Raw genomic sequence first — 6,934 nt, forward strand, 5'->3', positions numbered from 1 at the left:
GAGAGAAAAACTTATCAAGAAAACGTGTTTTTTTAACATAATAATATTGATTTTATGTCCAATTTTATTTAAGGTAAGTGAAATAAATAACAGGATTTATATATATATATATATATATATATATATATATATATATATATATGTAACTATTTTTTTTAATTATTTGGTCTTTTTAGATTTAAAAATGTTTTAAAAAATGAAATTTTTATCGACCTACATTTATTTTGTTTAGTTTTCGGACCATGAAATATAGGGGGGGGCATACCACATAAACAATATATATCCTATAATATATTTAACGAAACCTACTTTTATTATGTAAGTTTATTTAATAATGAATAAATATCGAAAATTCCAGGAAGATATTACTATTATTTGATTTTTGCTAGATTTTTAAAACATGGGTTTGTCTACGGCTTCAAAAACGTCACTACAGAGGAACGGTGTTTTAAAGCGTCGATAATGTAAACACGATTTTTGTCTTGCATTTTCATTATTTTCATTTGCATTATACTGTATAAGTTTTTAAATATTAGCAGTTTATTTTAAGCTTTTTTAAATGGTAAAAATGTTAGGATGATAATATTAAATTAAATTACAATTACATCATGTTACATATAGGGGGGATTTAAAACTATGGTGCGTGTTGGAGGTACCTATAGAACATCAGCTAAAACTGTTATTACAAAGAAACATAGGGTGCTTATGCTACTGTGCTATTTTTTTTAAATAGTATTTTCAAGTTTCACATATTGTTTTCATTAAATTGTTAGGTGGAAGTACAAATAGTTACAAAACACCCTCGCCTCCTTATGTTAAGAAAGATTTTCTTAATAATAACATTATTATTTCAGCACATAAGTGCATAAGTACCGAGCACAAGTATTAGCGACTTGCTATTTTCTATTTTAAAATGGTGGATTTGTCAAATTGATGTTCCGTCTCCTTTTTGTAAGAACTTTTCAACACTAACAAATACAAAAAAAAATCTATAATTTGAACAATTTTATTTTAATTTGCAATTATTTTTCTACTCAATTATTTTTCCGTAATTTTGGGAACTTGTATTAATTTCGACATGCCATTCCGTATGTAATCGTGTTTTTATCTGAAATTCATTTTTGAACTCCCATGATACTAGACAATCACCAATTTAACTTTACTCAATAAAAGTTTAATCAACAAGTTGGTGTTGGTACAGCTTTTTAACCTGACAAAACCAATATTATTTCAGCACAAAATCATTTTCTGAAAAGAAAATCTCATGAAAATCACACTTTTAATTTCATAAATAAATAAATTTTTTGTCATTTTAGGTTTTCTTCTTGAGGACAAATTGTGAAAAAAATTAATTATTCTCCTAAAAAATTCAATGACTGCTCAGTTGAGAAAAGGAAGCAATCTGCTCCTACCTTAGGCTGCAGAAGAATTGTCCCTTTTCGCAATATGACCGTCAGTTAACAGGTACCTTGCCAGCAAAGCTGAGGCAATCAAGAAGTAGCGTCCTGGCACCAATCACCAATGCATTAAAATAAAACTCCTCTCAACAGGGAAGAAATCTTTTAAATAATCAAATGGTCATGTGATTACTGTCACCTGACCTAAGAAAAACTATAAAACAGCTGAGAAGGCAATGCTATCTCGTTTTGTAAGTGCACACTGTCCCCCTCTTTTTGAGCCATCATTAATCTTTTTTTCACAAAATTTTACTATACATGTACATTAGGATTTTTATGCATTAACATTATTTAAACAAGATTTTAGCTCTTCACATTCTTTAAATGTATTTGTTTAAGCTAATAATCGCAGTAAATATTAATTAAACTAAGTACGTTTGAAAAAAATGTTTTTAATACTGGCTAGGTTTATTCCTTTAGTTTAATTTCTACTATATAGTTTTGTTTCTAAGAGTTTCTTTGTTCTACTCAGGTACTTCTTTTTCAATCACCATTTTCATTTCTGTAGATTTGATGGTGTCTTCCAGAACTCCCAAATATTTGTCTCATGTTCACTAAGCGCCATTATTACCTCTTTATTCAGCAGTTCCATACCATTTGATGTCTTTAGTTTTATCCGTTTCTATCTCTAGTAGTGCACACTTTTCCATTCCAAGTTCCATTTTAATGTCCTCACTGCATATTCTGATTGTGTTTATCAGTTTCTCCAGTTCCAAATTCAAAGCATCCATATACATCAGGTTGTTTATTCTTAGTTTTGTGTCTATAAACTTGTATCAGGCATCACATTTTCTAAGTACGTAGTTGAATGGCATCATGCTATGATAAAATGTAATAGTGATAAGAAGATGTCTTTCTGTATTTTTATCCTAGTTAGGTGTTACCCTCCAGCTCTCAGTTCAATCTCTATGTTTCCATTGTTTTCTTTATAATATTAATAATCTTGTCGGATATCTTGTACGTTCTTAAACATTCAATTATCCATGCTTGATTTATTTTGTTGTAGACTTTCTTTTAGTCAATCCATGTCATAGGTATGTTCTTTTATCTGCTTTTTACCACCTTCAGGATGATTTGATCTATAGATAACAAGTCGTGTGCCCATATTTTTCCTTTCTGGCAACTATTTTGTTCCTCGGGAAATAGTCAAGAATATTTAAAGGAGTGGTAAATCTGTTTGCTCAGTTGTGCCATTACAACTTACCATGATTAGTAAGCAGGTTATTGGTCTGTAGTTACTTAGTGGTCGTGCTCGTTTCAGTGTCTTTTGTATTACTGCTATTTTTGTCCTTTGGTCATTCATTCTAGAACTTCTGTTTTGCAGATACATTCTCTCAATTTTTGCACCAGTCTATTATGTGAGATGTGAATTTTTAAATCAATATGCATGTGTTCCATCGTGGTCTAGTGTTTTCTAATTGGCTAATGTTCTTAGGATGGTCTTAAGCGTTGCTTCATTAATTTCTCTTTCTTATCCTCCTTCAATTTCCTGGGGGATATTTTTATGTCTTTCAGCCATTTGCTATTTCTGCTGTGGTCTTGATGTTATCCTCATATATAGCGCCAGAAATGTTTTGTTTTTATAGTCTTCAGTTATTCTATTCTTGTTATTCCCCCATTACCGTTTTGGTAAAATTGTCTTTCATTGTTTGCAAAGGTCCTGTTTTGCTTGCACTGTTCAGATTTGTACTTGTATTAGTCTTCAATCTTTTACCCCTGTTTCTTATTAAGTCTTTCCTTGTGAGTCAGGTTTATTTTCTTCCATAGTTTTCTGCCTTTCTTAATTCTATTGATAGCTTTAGGTTCTTCTCTAAAATTTATGATCTGGGATTCTAGTTTTATTTCTCATTTATACATTTTCAATCAATCTTTTGGACAGTTTTTATTTCTGTTTTCAATTTTCTATTTACTGATTTTGCCCCTGCATATATTAAATTAATCAGGTCTGTATAAGTATATGTAGAGATATATGGGAGGACTATGTTTACTGGCCCTGTCAGTGGGGCATTAGAATACACCGACTGCCCCCCTGCAGAGGGTAAAAGTCCCTCAATAGGGGTCCTGGATATGACCTTAAACTATATCCAGTGGTGTGGCTCCAGCTTGTGGGCTTTGGGGAGTGTGGAGCCACTCTTTAATTACCATTGCTCCCAGGTCCACTCTGAACCGGAGTGGTAGTACCTGTTAGGGTCCCAACTATGGGTTAAATAGAAAATGACTTGAAAACAAATACATTCTATTAAAAATTTTTTCTTCAAAATCTTTGGATTCGGCATTAAATAACCCGAAAAAGGTTGATATGCCGTAAAACAAAAACAACCAACCAACCAACTATGTTTACTTTTTATAGTGCCTAGAATTCCCAAATGGTCACCCATCTGGTACTAACCAGGCTCAATGTTGTTTAACTTCAGTGATCTGATGAGACCCGATATGTCATATGTGCTCTCCGCTTATCTTGGCATTTGTTTCCAGTCGTCCAGTACATTCACTTCACTCGCCACTGGTATTTTACAATGTCGACTCATGAGAGGCATGGTTGGAGATTGCGCACCTTTTGCCACAAAACTTTCATACGCAGGCACCCCTTTGTGGGTATCCATAGTCTGTCAAAGACTGAAGGAGCCTGTGTGATGTTTACTTTTTATTTATTATATTTTATTTATCTTTTATGATTTTATTTTATACTCATACATAAATCGTTTGACTTTTTAAATTTCTTTTGCTTCTTCCTCAATGAGTTCTGTAACTTTGCTTTCTTAAATTTGTTTCGTTTCAGTGATAATGTTTAGCCAGTCTTCTTCTTGTGAGTTTTTACATATGACATTTGTAGACCTATGTATTGGCACTACTTCTACGAATGATGAACATATTAAGAAATTATATGTCAGTATGACATACCAAGCGAAAAAACTATTTATTATAGAGATATATGTGCAGTGTTATCTTTGTTTTTATGCATTCTTGCAAAAATTGTTCTGAGCTTATGTTGAAAAAAATTCCAACAAAAATATTGGCATTCCTTTGATACACTTTCGCCATACACATGCAGTCAACTCCCCATATTTTGATGCTGTAGATTCCTTAATTAGCATAACTTAAAATAAGAAGCATGTTTATACAATCATATATGTCATAACTCAATGTCTACCCATACCACTGACTCGTTACACAACCCAGAAAAATCTCATACATAAACTCATTACAAGATTTTCTACTTCAGATTTCTGAGCTATATATTTTAATGAATATATCTCTTAATGGATGTAATTCTAAATGATAGATTAGATATCTCAAGTTGATGGAAGGAAAGCACGAAAAATGCTACTTAATGTTCATCATGACAGACCGATGTAACATCGTTTTTGTTCAGCTTTGAGAGATAATGGATATTCCCCATGATGATTGCTTTCCTATCCCCAACCATACCTCTCCTGAATCGGCACGCCTTGATTCTAGTAGCAAGGTCAGTATTAAACTGAGCAACCATTTGGAAATATCAGATACTATAAGTAATCTCTGCTTATCTTGGCATTGTTTCCACTCGTCCTGGATTGTTCATTGACATTGGAATCAAACAGAATCGATTCAGATGTGTGCTTTGGAATTGTGCAACCTTTGTTTCACGATTACATGTGTAGCCACTATCACAGGGTGTATCCATTGTCTCTTCAGACTGAATGGAGGTGATGAATTAATAACTTACTAAATAAAAACTATTACTTTTACACAGAACTGGATATTTGATAAAAAGACATGTCCTGTGAATATTAAACATCAGTTACGGTTTCATAAAACTAAGAAGGTTGTAATTTTAAATAATTATTAACCTAAAAATATTCTAGTGTATAGAAAAACTAACTAAAGGTTGTTTTCAAACTATTTTTCATTCTCTTTTTGGTAAGGTCCCTTTTTATTTTATTTAAAAATAAAATTGCATCCGAGGCGGTACCTTGCAATATTTAAAGATAAGCAATTTATTGATTTTTCTATTTTATCTGAGAACATAAAGCCCACTAAAATGTACCTGAAAAAAAAAAAAAACAGAAAAACAAAAAAACAAATATAAAGCAGTTAATACAAAATGAATTCATACAAATGACTTTTTAAAATATCTCAATAAAATATTAAACATCGTAATTTTAAAATATAAACTAATATTTACTGGTTCAGTTTTGTAAAAAACGAAGACAGGATTATCAAACTGCTTACATGTAACAACAAAAATTGCCACCATATATTAAATTCAAATTGAAACACTTTATTTCTCTTATGTTCTTCTGTACAAACCTAATTGAATTAATGTAAATTAGATACGGGCAAAATGAACCTCTCCCTTCAAAAAATCACCAAAAATCAGGAAATTAACCAATTTTAATAAAATTTTCAGTATTTATCAAATGATGATCGCGGAATATAATGATCTAATTATTTTTTATTTAAATCCGAGTGGAAATGTATTACTTTGTTTAGACAAAAATACCTTTACTAAAGTTATAGTTTTCAGTAGTAAATAAAAAACGCAAGACTTTATTTTTGCTTTTTTATATAAAAGCATCATAATTTGTAACAATAAAAATAAAATAAAATAATTTTTTTAGGAACATTACGAAAAAAGTCCCTAAATCACTATTAATGAATTCTATATAACACGAAGAAAAATGAATTTCTCGAACTATCGATATTACCATTGAAATAAGCATTGCTTATTTAATATTTTCAAAAAACAAATTATTACTGCAAAAATATTTCTACTTTTTTTTAAATTACGGGTTTCACATAATTTTTATATGCAACATTTTTATAATTTCCTTGCTCGCAAGAATGTGAAACTTTCGGCATAACATTTTTTATATAATATTGAACAATAATTAAGAAAAAAATTAATTTAAAAATAGGAACATAGAAAAATAATTAAATTAAAATTGAAAAAATTAATACAAACGTTCAAAAAAGGGATGTACGAATGCGCAACTGGGACAAAAAAGAACTTCTTCCCTTTTAATTACATGATGTCATTTTCACAGTCTTTCGACTGCCTGAAATTTTGGGCCTTCGTAATTTTCGTGTTTATAAAATGTTAGTTTGTTGCATTTTGCGAATGCCAGAATCACTCGGTTTTGGGCTTATTAATTTATGTTTTGTACAAACAAGGTGTTTTTTTATTTAATTCAATATCTTAGGACTTTACTAATTATCTTTGAAATAGACCCAGAAAACTTTTACTTATCTTTTAAAGGATTTTTTACAATGAATTTATTTAACTTCAAAATTTAGCTGAATTTAGTAGTTCGCCGTGAAAACATTTTCATAACTTTTTTTTCACGTGTACAAATATTTTTTTCCTTTTGGAAATTAACTTTAGTGTTTAATCTTTCAAATACAATCAAAAAGTAGTCGGAAACCTACAAAAATTATGATAAATCGATTTTCAAAACTATGTCCCCCATTTTTTTCCGCCCATTTTTACCCGTGCC

This window comes from Euprymna scolopes, chromosome 21 (genome assembly GCF_053919585.1).
Source record: "Euprymna scolopes isolate OS-2025 chromosome 21, ASM5391958v1, whole genome shotgun sequence".
NCBI lineage: Eukaryota > Metazoa > Mollusca > Cephalopoda > Sepiida > Sepiolidae > Euprymna > Euprymna scolopes.